Source organism: Macaca fascicularis, chromosome 20 (assembly GCF_037993035.2).
Source record: "Macaca fascicularis isolate 582-1 chromosome 20, T2T-MFA8v1.1".
NCBI lineage: Eukaryota > Metazoa > Chordata > Mammalia > Primates > Cercopithecidae > Macaca > Macaca fascicularis.
Window position 1 is genome coordinate 15,001,794 of NC_088394.1, and position 24,560 is coordinate 15,026,353.

General features: G+C 49.4%; 1 long non-coding RNA gene across 1 annotated transcript; it reads left to right on the top strand.

Annotated features, from left to right (window-relative positions):
• Positions 1–138: 138 nt before the first annotated feature.
• Positions 139–23,944, top strand: LOC107128363 (uncharacterized). The gene is made up of 2 exons (XR_010583975.2): positions 139–434; positions 23,439–23,944. It is a non-coding gene; the product is annotated as an uncharacterized lncRNA (long non-coding RNA).
• The last annotated feature ends 616 nt before the right edge of the window (positions 23,945–24,560 follow it).

Here is a 24,560-nt window from a genome sequence, read left to right on the forward strand (position 1 = left end):
CTGGGGAGGAACCGCCCCGCTGCCTGGGCCGCCGCCGCCGCCGCCTCCCCAGCGCGGCCAACCCCGGGCTGGCCCAGCCCCCGCCCCGGGCCGGCCATAGGGCGCTGGGGGGGCGGGGGGGGCCGGGGGCGCGGCTTTGTGGCGGCAGCGGACCGTGGAGGCCGGGTGCAGCCCCGTCGGCTGCGCGCTCTCTGCAGAAAAGGATTTTCTATGCTCCCCGCCCATCACTTGGATCTCGTCTGGGGAGGGGCGGATTTTTTTTTCTGGAAGTACCCTTCTTCTTCACGGTGGAGGATTTAAGGCTGGGCTCCAATCGAGGCGGAGGCTGCAGGGCCCGCGGGGCGCCCCCCACGCCCGGCGCACGCCTGCCTGGAGCCTGGGAAGGCGCAGCCCCGGCGGGGGGGGGCCGTGCACCCCCGGAGGCAGCAGCGGCGGTGAGTGCTCCCCTTCTTCCCGCCTGGCACCTTCCCGCAGCCAGGGCAGGGATCGCGGCAGGTGGGCGCCCAGGCCCCCAGGGCCGAAGGGGTGTGGGGCGGCTGCCTGCGGGGTGGATGGGAACGGGAGCTGGGAGGTGGCGGCGGGGGAGCGCGCGGCTCTCTCGGGACCCGGCGCGAGACGCTTGTCTGGGCTGCGATCGCCGCCGCTGCCGCCACCCAGGCTCCCCCTCGAACCCCTCCCCCGCTCCCCAGAGGGGCGTGTGAGGCCGGGAGGTAGGAAGGGGGCGAGGCCGCCCCCAGCCTGCCTCGTGCCTGGGCTTGGAAATTGACTAGGCGTTGGAGCGTCTGCGTCCCCGCCCCCACCCCCGAAAGCCCGCTCGGGAAACTGACTCGCTGCGTGACCCCGATCTCAATGCCGCGCGCGGAGCAGGCCGGCCGCGCCCGCCGCTCCACGTGCGCCCGGGCCCCGCTGGCATGGGCGGCGGCGCCTGCGGGGGCCGGGCCCCGGGGATTCCGGACCGGCCGGGAACCACCGTCCCCAGAGAGTTACCGCCGCCCCCTAAATAAAGTTGTCTGCGCCCTCCTCCCGAGAAGCAGGCAGCCCTCGCGCATTGGCTTTAGCTTCTGCAGGACGGGGGCAAAAAAAAACTAGGTACCGGGGTGCGGAGCTGGGTGTCTGTGCCCGAGACGACACCAAGTTAGGAAAAAGAAGTTAGAAAAAAAGAAAGAAAAGGAAAAAGAAAGGAAAAAGGCATTTTGATTTGGGGGTGGGGGGAGTGGCGTTTCTGGTTTCTCTTTGCTTCCAATCCCCACCAAGCGGAGCGTTGGAATGCGCCGCTCATGTCCTCTGAGGACACATCCATATTTATAATTTATTTTTAGGAGAAGTTGTGAAAAAGGGAGGGGGGTTAAAATGAAGAGAAAAGGTGCGTGGGGGAGTGGCCTTTCCAGAACCTAGAGGCTAATTGAGCTATTAAAATGGAAATCACTTCCCCCAATTTGGGCGCGCAGCAAATTTGACTTTAATGAGAGACGATTAAGGACACAAATAACGAAACTTTTTTTAGCTGGGGATGGCGTGGGGGGGGGGGGTGGGTGGACTGTACGAGACACCTCGGACACCCGATTTATCCGCTGCTAAGGGACGTTGGGGGCACCCCCTCGTGTTCTCCGGGAAGCTTTCAGGCCTGTTTACTGGGCGAGATTGGTGATTGCTCCCTGAGGGAAGAGACACCCCGGGATCAAGCGATTCTCTTGCCCTCAGCCGTGGGGTGGGCAAATGCCCCCTCCTCCCATAGCGACCCCCTGGCATTTTGGTGAGATGAACCGCCGCCCCGAGGGAACACCCAGTACCGGTTCCTTCAGCGATCCGGGATTCTCCAAACTCCTGCCTCAAAGGCGGCCTGCCCCGGTGCTGTCAGCCGTGAACGGGGACTCACTTCTTAGGAAAAGAGGTTCTGGAGGCTGTGGTCTCAGAATCGGGGTTTTGAGGGCGAGATGAGTTTATGTTTTATCCAACTGGCCCTCAAAGTCCCGCTTTTGGGGTCATTCTGGACAGCGAGGGACTCAGGCCCGGGCAGTCCCGGGAGGGTGAGGGCAGAGAGCTACCACCCCCAGGGAACGCATCTAAAACCCGGCTGCGTGGGGGAGCTGGGGAAAGGGGGGAGGTCTGCTACTTGCATAGAACTAAAAGGCCCCTTCGAGGGCGGTATATATGTGTGTGTTCTCAGTTTGCCGAACCTACTGTGTTTTCCAAGGGCGTCTCTCCTTGGGAGGCCGAAAAACGATGCAAAGAGGAGAAAGTACATCCCCCCTGACCACCCCCACAATGGTTTAAAGGACAGGATTGGATTGGAAAGGAATTAGTAGGATGTCGGTTGTGGCAAAGTGTTTGAAACCCCCAAATAAGGCACTCCTGAAATGATGTATTGTGATGACATTAGATTTGTCTTTACGTTTGTTAAATTAGGAGCAACCAGCTGTTTGCTTCCACCTGGAATTGCAACATTTCTTTGCAACTCTTTGCTACTTTGCTGTTGAAGGCGTTCTTTTTGTTTTTGTTTTTTGTTTTTTGAGACGGAATCTTTGCTCTGTTGACCAGGCTGGAGTGCAGTGGCGCGATCTTGGCTCACTGCAACCTCTGCATCCCGGGTTCAGGCGATTCTCCTGTTGCAGCCTCCGGAGTAGCTGAGATTACAGGCCCGTGTCACCAAGCCCAGCTAATTTTTTGTATTTTTAGTAGAGATGGGGTTTCACGGTGTTAGCCAGGACGGTCTCGATCTCCTGACCTCGTGATCCGCCCACCTCAGCCTCCCAAAGTGCTGGGATTACAGGTGTGAGCCACTGCGCCCAGCCAGGCGTTTTATAAAAGCCTGGTTAATACGTTCGGGGGAAGTCTCTAAAGCAAGGGTAGTGGTTATAAATCCCCCTCGCAGAACATTAACCTTCAGTTGTGTGTACACATGTACACACACGCACACTCCCTATATAGTTGTAACCTATATAGACTTCCACACACCCTAAGTTATTTGCAAGTCTAGATTTAAATTAAGTCTGCACAGCAGGGAATAGAAGTGAGCTGTACCTGGAAAAAACTTTTGAACACAGCGTTCTTGATACAAGATTTAGGATTTGAAAGACATGGCACATGTACACGCAGATGACATTTGTGCTGCCTTGGCAAAAACAGTTCTTTACTTACAGAGTTCTTTCTCTTTAGTATGGGACACGATGAAACAGCACAATTTTCAGGAGTCCACAATTCCAGCGAGGCGCACGGATGGGAAATTGTCACGTTGTGAATTGTGTTTGTGCTTTGCTAAATCGCCACCCGGAGCTGACTGTCAAATCCTATTTGCTTTGCTAAATAAGGATATCTCATCAAATTAGCCTTTAATGATACTTCCACAAATAGGGTGTTTTACGTGAATTAACGAGGCCGGAACACTGACTGTTTCTCCAAGATACTGAGCTATAATGGAGACGACGAAGCCGAATGTTAAAATTACTGAATTGTTAAGTGTGCAAAATCAGACAGAATTTAGTGCTAAATGTGAAACAATTTCTGCTTTAATGGTGAGCGTTCGCAACAGCACAAGCATTACTTATATTCAGCCGTCTGAAACTGTGCATGTAATTATGAATACATTTAGCAAACTTTTTCCCCCTGAGTCTGGAAACAGTCTAGTATGGTGAAGAGATTATAAATCAGCATTTTGCAGTGAGAAGTCATCATTAATTCAGCAAAGAATCACAGCTTCTTTTCAGATCCTTCCCACCACCCTCCTACACAACCCCCTAAACCAATAAGGAAAAAAAAAAAATTCAACATGGAACTGCTGGATACACTGAATATATTTTGGCTTTTCTCTTTTTGCCTCTGTGTGAGAAACTTCATTAAGCAGTTGCTGTTCCCTCCCCACCCCCGCCAACCCTCAAAGAAGTGTGGATTTAAGAAAAACAAAACAAAACAAAAAAAAAACAAGCAACTTTGAAATTTGTTCTTAGCAATACTCAAGCCATAGCTGATCTCAGAGAGGCAAAAAATATGTTTCAATAGAAAAGAATACGGTATGGCCAGGGGTAAAATATTTAGAGGTGGTTCTGCAATGAATATGATACTTCCTTAAAAATAAAACGTGCATTGGTGACTCAAACTAATGAAAGTTGGAAAAGTCCCTCCAAGGAAACACTCTGTTTCCCTTCCCAGCAACCCCCCAACTTAACGTTATGAACAGAAAGATGAAATTTCTTACCAGATCAACTACAGCCTCCTAAAAGTCGATCAGCTCACCCTCCTTTAATTTAGATTGTGGAGTAAATACAGCTATTTTAGCCATGAGGATAAAAATGAGTGCAGTGAAAAGTTAAGGCAAACTTGGTACTTAAAATCACTCGCCAGAATAAAGTGCGTGTGCAAACAAAACACTGCTGATCAATTACTTTAAGCAGGCATTTTCTTTCTCGCCTGAGCACCCCAAACACAGGAAAATGTAGAGTTCCTTTTGCTTCTTGTATCTGGAGCAAGGTGAAAATAAACCCTAAACAAAAACACTGACACTCACAAACATGATATAAACTACATAGACTTTTCAGGCCTAGTAGCCAAGCCGGACTTTTCAGGGAAACAGATGGACGTTGAAAGAATTTAGAAGGAGTGAACTTGGGGTTCCCTCCATCACCCTGTGCCCAGGTGACCCCTTCTGCCCTTCTCATGACCTTTTTTCAAAGCAGCCAGTGTTCAGATGCTGCCTTTCCAGCGTCCCCAGTTGTAGGGGACATATGCACATATGTACCAAGCTTTAAAATAAGGTTTCTGATTTTACATCATCTTCCTTATATGAAACATCTGAGTTTACGGAATCACAAAGCAAACTTCTTTCTCCATGTCCCTGAAATGCTGCACCACTGCAGCCAAGGGGACTTCGCCTGGGCGGGGAGAGAAGTTAGTGGCTGGTTGCGCCTGAGGTTAGCTGTGCGGTGTGGTATGAAAGTTTTCTCAGAGATGTGCAAAAATCTAGGCTGTCTTGCTGGAATCATGTGTGAGATCAGTGCTGGGCCTGTTGGCATTGGCCTCTGTGCCCAAGACAGCCCAGACCTCTGCCAGCAAGGCCCAGATGTGGCCTTAGAGCCGCTACTGGTGCCGAGATGAGTCCAGACAGGTGCCTGGGGGCTCTTTCCTCCCGGGACGAAGCCCGCAGCAGTTCAGCCAAAAGATGGGGTGTTTGGCTCGCAAAGGAAGCCTCCCCAGAGACTCTGCAGGGTTTAATAGCCTGGTGACCCTGTGGGCTCTGGTGAGGGCAGAACCCCACTTTGCTAAGCACAACCTTCCAAATGCTCAAAGGGGCTGTGAGGCTATCCCACAGGCTCAGAGCACATCTGTCCTGTGTGAGTGCAAACGTCGCTCTAGAAGATTCAGAGGCAACGCTGAACTTTTGCAGCCCAGCCCCAAGCCCTCCCTCTGGAGCACTGGGGCTGCGATCCTTCGATTTGGGGTGGGCCTAGGAGGCGTAGCTCCCAGCCAGTAACACAACGTGTAACACATCTGAGTTACTGTGCCTGTGTTTGCTGGTCTCTTCTCCAGCTCTGCGAGGCCTCCTACCTGGGAGCTGAGCCTTTTGCTTTGATCGGGCTGGGAGGAAAACCTAGGCCAGGAGGGGCAGGGCTGCAGGCTAGAAGTGGAAAGAAGTGGGCCAGGTAGAAAAAGGGGCCACCAGCTAAGCCACCTTGGGGGTCGGCCCAGAGTGAGAACGGGGCTGGCATTCTGGGCTCAAACACACAAGAAAACAGTCTGCGGCCGCTCTGCTCTGACACCAGCATGTGCCTGCTCCAGGAAGTCGCACCCAGCCCTGAGTCAGCCAAACCCGTGGGACTCCCATTTGGCCCCGGTAACTGGACTCCAGGCCACCAAAGGCCTCGTGGGTTCTCGATCGTATCTTAGAATGGCGTTAAAAGGTCCAGACCTGGCACTTGTCGGCCATGCCGTATTTAGCCCTAGGTTCACCCGGAGAATATTTTAGGTGCTGCTTGAAAGAAGAGACCTGGGTCCTAGTTGCCGGCTGTCACATGGCAGGGGTAGAATCGCTCCCTCACAGGCCTGGCTGAGATGGCCGGGTGCTCACTGGTACCGATGCCCAGAGTCCCTGCCAGAGCTTCAGGGCCACACGACGGGTGCCAAGGAGCCAGCTAGCGACTGGGGAGTGGTTCTGTGTGGGGATGCCTTTTCACCCCGTTCTCTGAAGGCAGTGAAGCCACTTCCATTCACAGAACTCACAGAGGCTGTTTTCAGGCCCTCTCCTCTCTGAGATGGCCCAGTGTGATATCCCAGCCTGCGGAGTGAGCTTCTCCTCCGGTGTCAGCCACGTGGAGGGATTAACCCTTTCCCGGCTCCGAGAGTGCTGGCTGGCACAGGGGGCACCCACCTGCAGGGCCTCAAAGGTCATATGCCCTGGGGAAGACACCCTGGACTCCTTAGTCCTCAGATCTTAGTGGCTGAACAAACAGATGGCACCCAGGACCTTAGTGGTAAAACCCTTCCCCCTTTTCTTTTTGAGACCGTGTCTCACTCTGTTGCCCAGGCTGGAGTGCAGTGGTGAGCACGGCTCACTGCGGCCTGAACTTCTGGGCTCAAGCCTGAGCCTCCTGAGTAGCTGGGACTACAGGCGCACACCACCATGCCTGGCTATTTTTTGCAGAGACTGGGGAGGTCTCACTGTGTTGCCCAGGCTGTTGTCGAACTCCTGACCTCAAGCAATCCTCCCAGTTTGGCCTCCCAAAGTGCAGGGATTACAGGCGTGAGCACCCACGCCTGGCCAGTTTGCCCCTTTTGCCCCACCAGTGATAAGCACTCAGCTTCCCCACCCGAGCCTTACCCCTTCCGTCCGTGTTGTGGAAACCAGATATTTTCATCAGCGTTTCCAAGGGGACTAAGTTTCTCCCATTCCAGAGGAGGAGGTGTTGAAGGATTTGTTGTTCACTTAGATCATTAATGAGGGTCTGGAACATTCATTCGAAATTTGGGGGAAACGTCGCGTCTCCTATGATGCGCCTGGCTTTAGGAAATAATCCTTGTATCCATTTTGGGAACCTGCTCTGGGATTCCAGATCTGTGGTTTTCTGGGCACGTCTGTATGGGAGCTGCTGCACTGAGACCTATTTAGCCAGTTATTGAGAAGATGAGGTCCCTTTCGTGAGTCTGCACGGAGCCGCCGTACACCATGAAAGCGCTCACTTGTTTAAAGTTTACTCTAACTTTGTACATTTTTTTCCTTTTTAGTTTTGGCTCTTGGTGCTCTGAGCGCTACCACTTCCTGCCAGCTGGTTCGTTACCGCAGGGAAAATGAGGGACTTTTGGGGGCAGATGTGTTTCCATTCCACTATCATAATGCCCCTAAAAATCCTTATTGCTCTTGCAGTATTCCTCGGGGGTCCCTGGGCCAGAAAGACATCAGCTCGGAGTTCCTCCAGCAACTCAAAGAAGAGAGAAAGCTGGTCCCCAAACTCTCCCGCTATAGCGCCTTCTGGGTCCCCGGTGGATGCCTCTTGTGCTGAGAACTGGTTATCGCTCTGAAAAACTGAAAGACGCCATGCGCAGACACTGGTTGCTAAACGTGCTTTTGCCCTCCAGGGGCAGACACTGAGATCCGGCCTGGGAAAGCCGTCCAGCTGTCAGCGTCAGCGTTTGCTCTGGGGGGTTGGTTGTCGGGGGAGGTAGGGAAAGTGAAAAGAAACAAGTGTTACCTGTTTGACGAGGCCTGGTCCTTGCAGCCAGGGCCTCCGGGATCATCGCCTTGGCAGGGGGCCCTGAGCAGTCCTGGCTCTCCTGCTAGCTCCCCGAGACAGAACACTTTTCCCCGCTCGCTGCCTCAGTTTCCCCATACACCAAGGGAGGGGCAGCACCCCCTGCTGTGGCTTCGAAGGGTTCTTGGATGTATCCAATGTTATATATAATAAGCTCTAACGATGTATAAGCTCTAAAGGTGCTTTGAAAATCGGGGAGTCCACGCATTAAACACGGAAGGCGATAATATGAATACACGCAGAGGAATTCATGGGTGGGGAGACAGCAGCCCGCCACTGAGCCTGGGGTTCTGGAATCAGCCAGGCCTGCATTCCAGCCCGAGCTCTGTGACTCTCTTGCTGTGTCGCCCTGGACAAGCAGCTCCTCAGGCATGAAACCTGTGACTCGAAATAGATGTCTCCCAAGTCTGATTTGCACATCTGATTTTGCGGGGCGCCGGCTAAAGGTGAAAATTATCCTCGTAGATATTTTCTTTGCACCGCTGATTTCTATTTCAGGCAATTGGTTGGTTTTCCATTTAGGGTTGGGAGACGGGGCCCTTTTTTTTCCCATCAGTTGATGTCAGTTAAAAAAAAAAAAAAAAGAGTGGGTTTTTTGGAAGAAAAATATTAAGCAACTACAGGTGCCCTGAGGATGGGGCAGAAATCAAGAGAGTCGTTTGTCAAGTTTCAGAGGTCCACTTTTAAAGAATTCTGGTTTATCTTAGGGATTTTCCGCACCCCTGTGGTTGGTGTGGGGAGGGGTGGGGGTAGAGGGGGGAGTTGCCAATTCAGATCTATAGCGGGCTCCAGCATGACAAAACTGGGTGTCACACATCTTCCTTTTGGGGAGCGGGAAACCACCCTTCCCTGCTCACCGACGCCACTGGGACTTCTTACCCCCCACCCCTGCATTGATCCATAGCTCGGATTTCTCTCTCATTTTAGGGTCATGATGACTCAGCACCCTCCTTTCTGGCCAGGGCACCTCCCTTGGCCTCTAGGGGCACTTGCCTGACAGGCCTCACTGTGCCGGACCCGGGCGCCAGCTGCCCACCAGCCCCCTGGGACTGTGGTTTTGCAGGGAAACAGTGGGTGATCAGTCCCAGCCGGGCAGGGGCCAACTCCGGTTTCACTTTCTGCTGCGTCATGGGGTGAGGGGTGGCAGCGGGCCCCCGCTGGCCAGCTACGGCTGGCACCAAGAGGCCTGCAGACAGCTGCCGGCCCTGCTGCCACCCCTCACCCCCCGCCCACCCCCTGCAGCCTGCCAGGATGGGGGCTGGGCTCTTAAGCACCTATTAAATCTCTCCACCTGTGCAGGGTCGGGGGTGCCCAAGTGAGAAAAGCCTGGAGCCGATGAGAAGGTTTCCTGAGTTGTTGGAGATTCCCCCAAAACAGCCTTTTTTTTTTTTTTTTTTTTTTTAATTGAGACAGGGTCTCTCTTTGTCACCCAGCCTGGATTGCAGTGGTGCAGTCATAGCTCGCTGCAGCCTTGAACTCCTGAGCTCAAGCGATTGTCCTTCCTCAGCCTCCCAAGGCGCCTGGGCTACAGGTGCACGCCACTGAGTCCTGCCCAAAACAAGCTTGTAAATCATGCAGGCTGGACATTCAAGAGAGCTGTGGCTGTTGCTTCTGGGTGGGATTGCTGTGGCTGGACACTGCTTCTGCCCTTCCTTCCCTGGACAGATGTCTGCTGAGGCCCTACTGTGTGCTGAGCTGGGTGCCAGGTGCTGGAGGTACAGCAAGGAGCCAGACAGCCCCTGCCCGCATGGGGCTCACAGCTGAGTTGGGAGACAGACAGAAGAATCAAAGAAATAATGCCACATTACGATGAAAATTTCAAGCTGAATACTTGGTGTTAGGATCTCAGGAAGGGATCGTGCATGCGTGTCTGTCATGAGTCAACTCCCAGAACACATAGCATAGCAGGCAAGCGAAGGCTGCGCCTTCACCCTCTAAAAGTTTGCTGAAAATAACTGACAGGCCCGGCATGGTGGCTCACGCCAGTAATCCTAGCACTTTGGGAGGCCGAGGTGGGAGGATCACTGGAGCCCAGGAGTTCAAAATCTTCCTGGGCAACATAGTAAGATCTTGTCCCTATTTTGTATTTATTTTTTAAATTTTTTACCAAAGAAATGACAAGTTGGCCGGGCGCGGTGGCTCAAGCCTGTAATCCCAGCACTTTGGGAGGCCGAGACGGGCGGATCACGAGGTCAGGAGATCGAGACCATCCTGTCGAACACGGTGAAACCCCGTCTCTACTAAAAAGTACAAAAAAAAAACTAGCCAGGCGAGGTGGCGGGCGCCTGTAGTCCCAGCTACTCGGGAGGCTGAGGCAGGAGAATGGCGTAAACCCGGGAGGCAGAGCTTGCAGTGAACCGAGATCCGGCCACTGCACTCCAGCTTGGGCGACAGAGCAAGACTCCGTCTCAAAAAAAAAAAAAAAAAAAAAAAAAAAAAAGAAATGACGACAAGTGGATTAATAGGAGAAAAAGGCATATGAATTTATTCACCATGCATAAACGCCAGGGGAGCGGCGGGAAAATGATTACCCAGTAATCCAGTGAAGTCCAGATGCTCATAAACCCTTCATTGGCCTGGCGCAGTGGCTCACACCTGTAAGTAATCCTGGCAGTCTCGGAGGCCGAGGCAGGTGGATTGCTTGAGCTCAGGAGTTCGAGACCAGCCTGGGCTACATAGTGAAACCCTGTCTCTATCAGAAATAGAAAAAAAATTAACCAACTTGGTGGTGCACATCTGTGGTCCCAGCTACTCGGGAGGCTGAGGTGGGAGGATCACTTGAGCCCTGGAAGCAGAGGCTGTAGTGAGCCGAGATCACGCCGCTGCACTCCAGCCTGGGTGACTGAGACCTTGTCTCAAAAATATATACAAATATAAATAAATACCTCCGTCAGAGCAGGGAGATGGGGGACATGTGGCCACTCTCAGGGGTAGTAAATGATTTTTCGGAGGAGTGAATGGGTCTGATGCTGGGACAACAGTCAGTGAATAATTCCCTTAGAGAGTTGGATGGGACCGGAGAACAGATGATAGTTTGGGATGAAGTCTGTCTGGGCTCCAGGTGTGGTGTTTCATTTCATGCTCTTTCTCTGTGATGAGTTTTCGTCTCTGGTTAATGAAATTTCAGGGAAGGAGTCGAAGGCAGTTGTGTTCCTCTTTGGCGGGTGTGGTTTCCAGGTAGATAAGGGAACCCCAGGCAGCGGCCTCCTCCTATGCTTTGGGACAGACAGAGGATGGAGAAACAGGATTGGGGCGGGGGTGGTGGTGTTGGACAGACCTTGAGGCTGCTTTAGTCCAGCACATCAAAGAGCCACATTTTGGGGTATTGTTTTCTGAGCCCCAACAACAGGTAGGCTTAAGAACAGAGACCTGGGAGCCAGCTGTCCTGTGTTTGAACGTGGACTCTTCTGCTGAGTGGTCGCGTGACCTCTGCCAAGATACTTGCCCTCTTTGTGCCTCAGTTCCCCCATCTACAGTCACTAGAATATTAGGGCATAGCATAGGGATGTGGTGAGGATGAAATACACGAACGTCTGTAGAGAACTAAGCACGGCGCCTGACATTGATGATGTGCTATATAAGTCTTAGCTATTATATAAGAATAATAAATGTGAACTATTATTGTAAGATGAAATGCACCAGCCACAGCAGGCCAGGAACATCAGTAATGTGGCCGAGCCTGTCCTCTGTGCGAAACGCTTTACAGGCCTCATCTCACCCAATGGCCACAACCAACCTGCAGGTGAGCCTAATTGACATCTGAGGCTGGGGAAACTGAGGCTCAGGCCGGTGAAGAGAGGTATTTGAGGCTAACCAGCGGGCAAGCAGTGCGACCTCAGATGCAGGGCTGGTTTCCACGGGCTGGGACCCACACTTAGTTGACTCCTCTGAGGCCAAGGCATTGGGATTACTTGAGACCAGGAGTTAGAGACCAGCCTGGGCACCATAGCCAGACCCTCATTTCTTTAAAAAAAAAAAATTACCCAGGCATGGTGGCATGCCCCTATAGTCCCAGCTACTCAGGAGGCTGAGGCAGGAGGCTGGCTTGAGCCCCGGAGGTCGAGGCTGCAGTGAGCTGTGATAGTGCCACCTTAATAACTTTGCTCCAGCCTTAAAAACTTTGGAACAAGTGGCCTCAGATTTTCATTTTGCAGATTATGTAGCCAGTCCTGCCCTGATCTAAAGTACTCCAGAGCTGGCACTCGTAACTCCTACCAGCCATATATCACACAGCCAGGCCCACAGTCATCTTCCAAGTCATCAGCATGGTGTTTTGTAGTAGGACTGAGATCCTGGGATAATAGGAAGACTCCTTACAGGGCTGAATTGCCCCCACTAAAAGGCAGGCAGGGGCAGTTGCTAAGGGCAGAGGGCATGACTCCTTCATTGCTGTATCTTCAGGGCCTTGTCTGTGTTAGATTAGATATTCAGTTAATAGTTTTAACACAAAGCCAATGAATCACAGAGACTGCTGTATCTCCCCGGACCCAGCCTACTTAAATGACACCTTCCAGGGAAGTACTGACTGTTGGTGCAGTGTCAGATGTCAGTCATCTCAGTCACCACCCCCCATCCCCCAGTAGGCTTCTGGACAGCCCCTGAGGGTCCCCTAAGACCCTCCCCCTGCCCCAAACCTGTGTGCCCGCACCTTGGAGTAGATTCCTGCTTAACGGGCTCTGGTGGGGGATTCAAAGGTAACACAAGTATTTAAAAGCATATGGAGGCTGGGCTCAGTGGCTCACACCTGTAATCCTAGCATTTTGGGAGGCCGAGACGGGCGGATTACCTGAGGTCAGGAGTTTGAGATCAGCCTGGCCAACATGGCAAAACCCCGTCTCTAGTAAAAATACAAAAATTAGCCGGGCATGGTGGCAGGCGCCTGTAATCCCAGCTACTGAGGAGGCTGAGGCAGGAGAATCGCTTGAACCTGGAGGCGGAGGTTGCAGTGAGCTGAGATCGCACCACTGCACTCCAGCCTGGGTGACAGTGAGACTCCATCTCAGAATAAATAAATAAAAATAAAGGCATATGGGCTTGGCTTCCCGCGTGCCTATAGTGGGGAAGAGGCAGAATATAACCCAAATAATACTTGGATGTTAGTTCTGGGCAGGTTCAAGACCCAGCCGGTAGTCAGGGGTTTGGTCTCCTGAATTGGTTAATGAGAGGGTCTGAAGGAAAGATCCCTTTTCCTCTGAAGTTGGAAGTTTATTGATACTCAAAACTCCAAAATCTAAATGGTACTAAGAAGCAAAGAATGGTTTCAAAAGCCTAGAAGATATTTACAACAAAAAATTTTTTGTTTTTTTTTTTTTTTTTTGAGACAGCGTCTCACTCTGTTGCCCAGGCTAGAGTGCAGTGGTGCCATCTCGGCTCACTGCAACATCCGCCTCCAGGGTTCCAGTGATTCTCCCACCTCGGCCTCAGTAGCTGGGATTACAGGCACACACCACCGTGCCCAGCTAATTTGTGTATTTTTAGTAGAGATGTGATTTCACCATGTTGGCCAGGCTGGTCTCAAACTCCTGACCTCAAGTGATGTGTTCACCTCAGCCTCCCAAAGTGCTGGGATTACAGGCGTGAGCCACCACACCTGGCCAATATGTATTTATACTGTTTTCTGCCAGCTGTTTGCACAGGCACGATCTGTTGTTTCAAATAACCCTGTGAAGCAGAAGCTGTCCTCATTTCCTAAATAACATCATAACCATCGATACGTATTGAATGCTTTGTATGTACGAGGCACTGCACCTGTATGAAGTCGTTTCAGTTGCAAAAGCACATATAAAAAGGGATTGTTGGTGTCTCCAGCTTACTGATGAGGAAAGAGAGATGCACTGACTTGTCCAAGGCCACACACCCAGCATGTGAGGAACTGGGGCTCAGGCTTGGATCTTCCATTCCAAGGGTCAGCAGCCCATTTCTGTAAAAGGCCAGATTGTGAAGATTTTAGCCTTTGCAGGCAATACAGCCTCTGCTGCAGATTTAACTCTGCCTTTTTTTTTTTTTTTTGGAAGCTGGGGATGGAATCTTGCTCTGTTGCCCAGGCTGGCGTGTGGTGGCGCAATCTCGGCTCACTGCAACCTCTGAGTCCCTGGTTCAAGTGATCCTCCTGCCCCAGCCTCCCGAGTAGCTGGGATTGCAGGTGCCCACCACCACACCCAGCTAATTTTGTTTTTGTCTCAGTGTTTTTATTTATTTATTTTTTATCATACTTTAAGTTCTAGGGGACAACACCCAGCTAATTTTTGTATTTTTAGTAGAGAGAGGGGTTTCAGCATATTGGCCAGGCTGGTCTCGATCTCCTGACCTCGTGATCCACCCCCCTCGGCCTCCCAAAGTGCTGGGATTACAGGCGTGAGCCACCATGCCTGGCCAACTGGCATTTTAACTCAAAAGTAGCCACAGATAGTACACAAACGAATGGATGCGGCTGTGTGTTGCAATAAAACTTTATTTACAAAAACAAGGAGTGGGCCAAACTTGGCCCACAGGCCGTATTTCCTGACTCCTGTTTCAGAGCAAAAGCTTATCCTTCAGTTAGAACATCATGAACTTGGCCTTGGCCATGTTCTTTTCTCCCCACCTGTGAGGTGACAGAGTTAGGTTTCAGAACAGATGACCACTGCCTCTGGAGAGGTTAGGTTGGCTCCTCCTCCTTTGAGCGAATTCTGCAGCTCTTGGAAATTAGATTAGGTGACAACCACAATAGAATACCCTGGGGATTTCAACACTGTAATTTTAGCAGCTGTCAACTGAGTAACTTTTAAAGAGGAAAGAAAGTGTTGTAGTTTAGAAAAGTACCTCAGTGGTTCACGTTGCCTCTGGAAGCCACTTCTTTAAAGTTAGAATGTGTATGTGTGTGTGTGTGTGTATATATATATATATATATTTTTTTTTTTTTCTTGTTAGAATCAGGGTCTTGCTCTGTTGCCCAGGCTGGAGTGCACTGGTGTCATTAGAGCTCACTGCAGCATTAAACTCCTGAGCTCAGGTGATCCTCCTGCCTCAGCCTCCTGAGTAGCTGGGACTATAGATTAACATCACTATCGGCCTTTTTTTTGAGACGAAGTCTCGCTCTGTCACCCAGGTTGGAGTGCAGTGGCGCGATCTCGGCTCACTGCAAGCTCTGCCTCCTGGGTTTACGCCATTCTCCTGCCTCAGCCTCCCAAGTAGCTGGGACTACAGGCACCCGCCACCACACCTGGCTCACTTTTTTTTTTTTTTTGTATTTTTAGTAGAGATGGGGTTTCACTGTGTTAGCCAGGATGGCCTTGATCTGAACTCGTGATCCGCCCACCTCGGTCTCCCAAAGTGCTGGAATTACAGGAGTGAGCCACCGTGCCCAGCCACTCGACTAATTTTTTTATTCTTTTATAGAGTTAGGGTCTCACTACATTGGCCAGGCTGGTCTTGAAGTCCTCCTACATCAGTCTCACAAAGTGCTGGAATTGCAGGCATAAGCCATCATGCCCAGCTGAAAATAGCTTAAGACAGAATGGCAGGGGTGTGTGTGTGTGTGTGTGTGTGTGATGTGTGCGTGTGTGCGTGTGTGTGTGTGTGTGTGTGTGTGCGCGTGTGTGTAGGGAGAAGGTAGAGGAGAGAGAGAAGGGATTTCCCAAGAGGGCAGGGAGCTGAAGCCAAAGGATTCCTAGCAGGAGGGTCAGAGAGGAGGGTGTGACTTCTTTTTTTAAACAGCTTTATTGAGAAATTATTCACTTAAAGTACACTTCACCCATTTAACGTGTACGATTCAATGTCTTTGAGTGTATACACAGAGTTGTGCAACCATCATCACAATCAATGTTAGAACACCATCAACTCAAAAGGAAACCCTGGGCCGGGCGCGGTGGCGCGGTGGCTCACGCCTGTAATCCCAGCACTTCAGGAGGCCAAGGCGGGCGGATCACCTGAAGTCAGGAGTTTGATACCAGCCTGGCCAACATGGCGAAACCCCATATCTACCAAAAGTACAAAAATTAGCCAGACGTGGCGGCGTGCACCTGTAATCCCAGCTACTCAGAAGGCTGAGGCAAGAGAATCCCTTGAACTCAGGAGGTGGAGGTTGCAGTGAGCCGAGATCCTGCCATTGCACTCTAGCCTGGGCCACAGAGTGAGATTCCATCTCAAAAAAAAAAAAAAAAAAAAGAAAGAAAAAATAAACCCAGAACCCTCCTGCACCCTAATCCTCCAACACCCCCAACCCTGAGCAATCACGAATCTACTTTCTGCCCCTGTGGATTTGTTTATTCTGCACATTTCCTATAAGTGCAATCACACTCTTAATGTGGTCCTTTGTGACTGGATCCTTTTACTTAGCATGACATTCTCAAGGTTCAGCCACACTGTAGCATGGATCAGAACTTCATTCTTTCTTACAGTTGGATCATATTCTATTTTATGGACGGACCAACATTTTGCTTATCCACTGTCAGTGATGGACATACGGGTTGTTTACACTTTTTGGCTGCTATGAATAATGCAGCAATGAACATTCGTGTGTTGGACTTTGTGTAAACAGATGCTTTCATTTCTCTTAGGCATACAGGTCAGAGTAGAATTGCTGGGCCATAAGGCAACATTATGTTTAACATTTTGAGGAACTGCCAGGGGCAAGTCTTAATATATTGCCTTTTTAATTTTTGTTTTTATTTTCTTGAAATGGGGTCTGGCTCTGTCACTCAGGCTGGAGTGCAGTGGCGCGATCACAGCTCACCACAGCCTTGAACTCCTGAGCTCAGGCCATCTGTCTGCCTCAGCCTCCCGAGTAGCTGGGACCAACAGGCACATGCCACTATGCCTGGCTAATTTTTTATTTTTTGTAGCGATGAGGTCTTGCCATGTTGCCAGCTGGTCTTGAATTCCTAGGCTCAAATGATCCTTCCACCCAAAGTGTTGGCATTAGAGGCATGAGCCACTGTGCTTGGCTTTTATTGCCTTTTTTTTTTTTTTGAGATGGACTCTCACACTGTCGCCCAGGCTGGAGTGCAGTGGCACCATCTCAGCTCACTGCAAGCTCCGCCTCCTGGGTTCACGCCATTCTCCTGCCTCAGCCTCCCGAGTAGCTGGTACTGCAGGCGCCTGCCACCACGCCCGGCTAATATTTTGTATTTTTAGTAGAGACAGGGTTTCACCGTGTTAGCCAGAATGGTCTCAATCTCCTGACTTTGTGATCCGCCTGCCTCGGCCTCCCAAAGTGCTGGGATTACAGGCATGAGCCACTGTGCCCGGCTTTACTGCCTTTTTAAACTTTGTATTATAGAGTTTAAATTGTGAGTGATGGCTCACACCTATAATCCCAACACTTTGGGAGGCCAAGGCCAGAGGATCACTTGAGCCCAAGAGGTTGGGACTACGGTGAGCTATGATCATACCACTGTACTCCAGCCTGGGCAACAGAGCCAAACCCTGTCTCTAAATAAATAAATAAATAAATAAATAAATAAAATTTATTTACACCACTTTGTACTACAGAAATTTCCCACCATACCTGAAAGTAGTACGTGGTATGTAACAGGCACCCAGTACCCTTCATTCAGGTTCGACACTTCTCAGCTTTAGCCTGTGTTGTTCCTAACTGTGTTGTTCCCAACTGAGTATTTTAGAGGCAGCTCAAACATTGCACTTGATGTTGTTTCTGTGTCTTAGAGGTCAACATTTTCTTTTGTCCCAAAGCTTCCAAGTCTCCTACACCCACATCCTTGTGTGCGATGGGATTTAGGGAGAATAGAGGAATTGGGGCAGAATCAATGTGGGGTAGGAAAGGAACAGCCCCCGAGTGGGGCAGGACTGGCTACCTAATTTTCAGGACCCAGGGCTAAATGAAAACGGGAAGCCCTTTGTTCAAAAATTATAATAAAGTTGAAGACAGCAACAGCGCGAGCTTGTATCACTGCACACGTTCCATGCCTCTGACAGCTAGGCTTCTCCTGAGGCCAGCAAAAAGGTGCCCAAGCAGAAGTGATTAAGGGGACACAGGAATTTATAGAGCCTTAGGCGTCTGGGTAAGACAGAAGCACCTCTCACCTCCAATCCCTGGAAAGAGTCCAAGGATAGTTGGGTCTTCTCTGGCATGTGGGACGAGATTCAAGGCCATTTTGTTTGAATTTCCAAAAATAAGATGACCCCAGCTGACATGTGGGTCATGCACACTTAAGAAAAATAACCATTTGTCTTAAGCCTTCTTCCCTAAGAGCCCACAGTTGTTTTATTTGGCTATACCATTTTGTCCTGGATTCTGAGTGTACTCTGATATCCCAGCAGATGACTGGGCTGCAGTCTTAAAAACAAGTCCCCTGGTTAGCAAACGACACAGAGCAGGACCAGGGATGCCCAACAGGGCAGGTGGCCACGGGAGACACTGCCAACCAGTCATGGCGCCCAGTCCCTCTGAGCTCAGACAGAACTCAATGAGCTTTGCCAAAGGATCATCTTTACTCAAAACACCCAGAGATTCGGAACCTCCAGTGTGTGTTGGGCTGACATCCAGGGACTTATACTAACAGGACGCAAGGTGCACTTACACTAACAGAGCCTTGTCATGAAGGGGTATAGGGTGACTGGGAAAGGTGCGGAGACGGTGGCAGAAAGGGACTCATTGAGAACAGATGAGAACCGTGCAGCTCCTCCCGTTCCCTGGAGGATGGATGTTCATTCATTTCACTACCTGTATACCTACTGTACATAGGCGCTGGGGACTGAGCATGAGCTGTATCGTCATCAACAAGACAGATGAGGGTCCGACGCTTATGAGCAGAGGCAATCATAAACCAATGACTAAAAGTCCATTTTAAATCTGATCAAAATCACGTAATGACAATGACAAAAAAGAACTACAGCAACAGGTCTGAGTAAATCCCAGCTGGCAGCTCTGGGGTTTGTAGACAACCAGACTGGGATCTTCAAACAGAGTCTGGCTCAAGATTGAGACGATTCCCAGCAGAATGAATGGAGCAGTAACATAGTCAGAAGGCCCTGAGGGAGGCAGGCGGCTCGTCTTGTTCCTGCCAGCACACACTCCCCAACTTCTGATAACAGACCCCCCAGTACCATGGGAAGATGGCCAAAAATGGCCACCCACAGTACTTGTTTCTCGGCTACAGTAATTGGTCCATGCGTAGACATGTGACCCACCACGACCAATCATAGCAGCCCACTTCTGAGCCGGGATGCAGTGATTGGTCCAGGTGTAGTCATGTGACTCAAGCAGAGCAAATTCAGGATTGTCTGCAGAGCTTGTGGGGAGGGTGTTCCTTTCCCTCCTCCTCTCTGGCATCCAGGCCTTAAAGAGGTGGACTTGGCACCACCAGTGGCCTCAGACATTAAGGCCAATAAGCAGAGAGGAGGAGAAATAAAAGATGAGGTGAGGGGGGATGAGGCAGGAAAAGAACCCAGAGCTTTCTGTCCCTGGATCGTAGAGAGCAATAGAGCCTCTTCCCTTTCCTCATCGTAGCTACCCAGTGAATAAATGCCTCGTTCTACCTCATTCAGATCAACTTCAGTGTCTGCCGTTTGCAACCCACAGTGTCCCAATTCAGGACTTGGGAACTGTTTTCCTTTTCATGGATTGTGTAGAACTGAAAGGGATAGGTCATTCTCAGAACTGATATTCCTGTCCCGATGTGCCGACTGTACTTAAAAGAATCCCAGACCCATCTCCATGTTCACCACCGCCCCTCCTGTTAATTTCCAGCTGAACTGCAGCTCAACACACGTGCTGCGATTTCAAGTCCTGCCCTAATCAATTTACTCCCACCTCCCCAACCTTAACCCCAACGCACACGCACCTTCCCACGCTGACCTGCGCGTGCAGCCTGCCCTGTCCTCTGCTGTGACGCCTACCACATTATATTTGTAATGATCTGTTTATGACTGTCCCCCTACTAGGGAAGGCATCGAACCTGAGAACGAGGCCTCATTCATCTCTGTACCCCAGGCCCTGGTACGCAGCAGGCAGATAGCAAGTATGGGAGGGAGGTGGGGGAGGAAGAAGGAGGGAAAAAGGGAGTTCCTTCCTATTTTTATGTGTCACTCCTAGGCTCAAGTTCCGTATTCGTTCCCTCTGCCTGTTTTCCTTTTTCCTTTTTTTTTTTTTTTTTTTTTTTTAGTGGAGTTTTGCTGTCGTTGCCCAGGCTGGAGTGCAATGGCGTGATCTCAGCTCACTGCAACCTCCCTCTCCTGGGTTCACGCAATTCTCCTGCCTTAGCTTCCCAAGTAGCTGGGATTACAGGCGTGCGTCACTATGCCCAGCTAATTTTGTGTGTCTGTGTGTGTGTGTATATATTATATATATATAATGTATGTTTTATACATGTTTTATGTTTATATATAATATATATTTTATATGTTTTATATATTATATATATGTTTTATTTATGTTTTATATATATAATATATTGTGTTGCTCTCTACGATTCAGGGACTGGAAGCTCTGGGTTTTTTTCCTGCCTTATCCCCCTCACCTCATCTTTCATTTCTCCTCCTCTCTGCTTATTGGCCTTACTGTCTGAGGCCACTGGTAGTGACAAGTCCACCTCTTTAAAGCCTGGATGCCAGAGAGGAGGAGGAAAAATAAAATATATATATGTTTTATATATAATATATGTTTTATATATTTTATATATATATATATATATATATATATATTTTTTTTTTTTTTAAACTAGAGATGGGTTTCACCATGGTGATCAGGCTGGTCTCAGACTCTTGACCTCAAGTGATCCACCCACCTTGGCCTCCCAAAGTGCTGGGATTACAGGCCTGAGCCACTGTGCCCAGTCCCTAGTTTCCTTTTTCTACTTGTCTTCCCTCAGGTAGACACACCCCTCATGCCCTCACCACCTTCAAGCCTCTACTCCAATCCCCCTTCCTTCACCCCCTGGTCCCTCTTTTCTGCTTCCTCGCTCTCTGTAGCACCTTCTACCACCATCCACCCTCCTTCGTGTTCTATTTATTTTGTTGATTTCTCCCTAATTGAAATGTCAGCTCCAGGCGGGCACGCTTCTTTGTTGTGTTCTATCCTGGCTGTATCCTCAGCACCTAGAACTGTGCCTGTCACCTAATAGATGCTCAGTAAGTGTCTGTAATGAATGGATTATTTGTGTTTGCCAACACAAACAGGTCTATCAAACTTGTTTTCTCATGTACCTGTGCATTTCATGCTTCTAACAGGTATAAGGGACGTCTGGTTATATCTTTTTTTCCTGGGACTGCTATAACAAATTATCACAGACCACAGGGCTTAACACAGCAGATTCATTTCAAAGTTATGGTGGCCAGAAGTTGGAAATCTAGCAGGGCTGCACTCCTTCCAGGCACACAACGCAAGATGTGTGTCTTGTCTTTTCCACCTTCTAGTGGCTCTGGCGTTCCTTGGCTTGTGGCCGCATCACTCCAGTCTCTGCCTCCGTCTTCTTATCTTCCTCTTCTCTCTGTCCTGGTCTCTGCTTCTCTCTTAGAAGGATACATGGATTGCGTTTAGTTCCCATCTGGATAATCCAGAACAAATGCCTCCTCTCAAGATCCTTAATCAGTCTTTTTCCAGGGATTCAATTTGAAAGTAGACATACTTACTCTCTCTCTGGGGACTGCTATTTAGCCTACTGCAGGTTATCTGCATAAATAAATCAGAAAAGCAGAGATTCTCACCTCCCCCCAACTCCATTGTCCTAGCAGGCATGCAATAAAGAGAGTATTATTGCGGTATTGTTATTACAGAGCACAGAGTGTGGAAATGATTTTTAAAACACCATTGTATGTTCTTTAATTGTGCCAAATTTTAAAAATGACACTATGCCTATAGTGAGAAAAAAATACAAAAGAGAATAAGGTGGAAATAAAGGGACGATTTGCCTTTTTAATTAATTTATTGTGTTTAGAGACAGGGTCTCACTCTGTCACCCAGGCTGGAGTGCAGTGGTGTGATCATGGCTCACTGCAGCCATGAACTCCTGGACTCAAGCGATCCTCCTGCCTCAAACTCCAGAGTAGCGGCTCATACCACCATTTTTATTTAATTATTATTATTCTTATTATTTGTACAGACAGGGTCTCACTATGTTGTCCAGGCTAGTCTTGACCTCCTGGCCTCAAGCAATCCTCCCACCTCATCCTCCCAAAGTGCTGGGACTATAGGCTTGAGCCACCACGCCTGCCCTGCAATTTTTCTTTAACTCCAACTTCACTTTATAAGACAACCACTGTGGGCAGTTTGCACAATCTTTATAAATTTTGAAAGCATGCACTTTTTTTGGTTCATAGTGGTAAGAAAGTTGGGGGTATATAATATATCTCGACAGCTCTTAGACCCACCTCATTCTTTCTAATGACTCCTAGCATTGCATCATACTTAACCTGTCTTCTACTGGCCAACATTTCAGTTAACTCGAGGATTTTGCCTTTATAACATCTATAGTCTTTGGCATGTGACCAAGAATACTTGTAGGATAAATTCCTAGAAGTGGAATTTCTTGGTCAGAGGAGATGTGCTTTTTCTTTCTTTTTTTTTTTTTTCTTTTTTTTTTTTGTGAGACAGTCTCACACTGTTGCCCAGGCTGGAGTGCAGTGGCACGATCATGACTCACTGCAACCTCCACCTCCTGGGCTCAAGTGGTCCTCCTGCCTTAGCCTCCTAAATAGCTGGGACTACAGGCATGCACTACCACACCCAGCTAATTTTTTTGTATTTTTTAGTAGAGACAGGGTCTCACCATGTTGCTCAGGGTGGTCTTGAACTCCTGAGCTCAAGCCATCCTTCAGCCTCCCAGAGTGCTAGGATTACAGATGTGAGCCCCTGCTCCCAGCCAAGAGGTGTGCATTGTAAATTTCTACAGCTATTGTCCAGGGCCTTCAAAAGGTTACCATTCACGTGCACATCAAGGGTACACCTGTAGAGGCTGGGCTTGGTGGCTCACGCCTGTAATCCCAGCACTTTGAGAGGCTGAGGCAGGAGGATGGCTTGAGCTCAGGAGTTCAAGACCAGCCTGAACAACATGGCAAAACCCTGTCTCTACAAAAAATACAAATATTAGCCAGGCATAGTGGTGCATGCCTGTAGTCCCAGCTACTTGGGGGGCTGAGGCAGGAGGATCGCTTGAGCCCGGGAGGTCAAGGCTGCAGTGAGCTGTGATTGTAGCACTATACCCCAGCCTGGGTGACAAAGTAAGACCCTGTCTCTCCCCCACCATAAAAAACAAACCTACATTGGTGAGGGTGCTGTTTCTGACACCCTTTTCTACCCCAGCAAGAATGCGGTGTGTCAGGAGAAGCAAATCCCACATGAGGTAAGTGGATTTTCTATGTGGGCCTGGGTCGAGGCAGACATGGCCTCTGAGGTTGTCCCTGTAGCTGTCTGAGGACATAAGCTATTTAGAGCTCTTGTTAGTGTAGGTTTTATTAACAAAGGCAGAGTTTGGGGAGGTGAGCCAGAACCGTGTGGCAGCGAGAAGCGTTGTGCAAGTCAGTATTTATTTCTTTAGTGCAGTTAGAACTTAAATATGGTCAAAACATATTCTTCTTTTAATTTACACAAACAAATATGTTCCCAGGCTGACACCTCCCGTGCCAAGTTTCTAGGGGAAGCAAAATTCTGCTGTGAGATTATAAACCACTCGAGAGAAGATGAGAATGGAAAACCCGCTGAGAGTTAGCTCTCTCTACACGCCCAGAACTGGGCTGCTAAGAGGTGTCTTTTTTTTTTCATTGCAGATAAACCTGCCAGTAATTTCAGCAAATGAAACGTGGAACGCGTCAAGGCCAGAGGATGGAAAAGGCTCCGGTTTTGATAAAAGGAGGCCTGCTTGGCTTAGAATCCTCTCTCCTGCTGGTTGGAAGATGCAAAGATGTTTCCAGAGAGGGGCTGAAGAATTGAGGGGAAAGAAATGAGCCCAGTATGAGTCCCCTTTCAGGGCTGAGCGCATATAAAACCAAACAACTTGGAACAGCTCCAAGAGAGGGGATTAAAGCAACATGTTATTCTGAGTGATTGCTTAATTTATTGAGCTGCGGCTGGATCTGTAATGAAATACAGCCCTTGTAACTGATAACCTCCTGCTGCAATTGAACTTCTACAATTAAGGAATATTTTCCGAGTTTCTCTCGAACGGCTCTGAATTTCTAGCCTCTGTGACAGGGTGCTTCTGAACATTTGTTTTCCAGGCAATTTTTTTTTTCTTGAGTATCAGACTGATGTTAATAAATAAGCAGCATTTTATTGAGTGCTTTGTGGGAACCAGGAACTTTATATACATTATATCTAATCCTGACACTAATCCTGACAATATCCCGTGAAATAACCCCTATTATTCCCTATTTTATGGATGTGAAGCCACGAGACGTTCGGTCATTTTCTAGAGTGGTGCTGTCCAAGACAGTAGCTGTTATGGCTCCTTGTGGCTATTGATGTGTAAATTAGTTAAAATTAAATAAATTTTAAAGTTGACTCCCTAGGTTGCACTAACAATGAGTTCAAGTGCCCAGCAGCCTTGTGTGGCTGATGGCTACCACGTTGGACAGTGCAGATATAGACCATTTGAAGGTTGCGCGAGTGCTATTGATCAGCACTGACTCAGATTTCCTTTTTTTTTTTTTTTTTTTTTGAGATGGAGGCTTGTTCTATCATCCAGGTTGGAGTGCAATGGTGCAGTCTCGGCTCACTGGAACCACCACCTCCTGGGTTCAAGCGATTCTCCTGCCCCAGTCTGCTGGGTAGCTGGGACTACAGGTGCATGCCGCCATGCCCAGCTAATTTTTGTATTTTTAATAGAGATGGGGTTTCACTGGCCAGGCTGATCTTGAACTCCTGACCTCAGGGGATCCACCTGCCTCAAC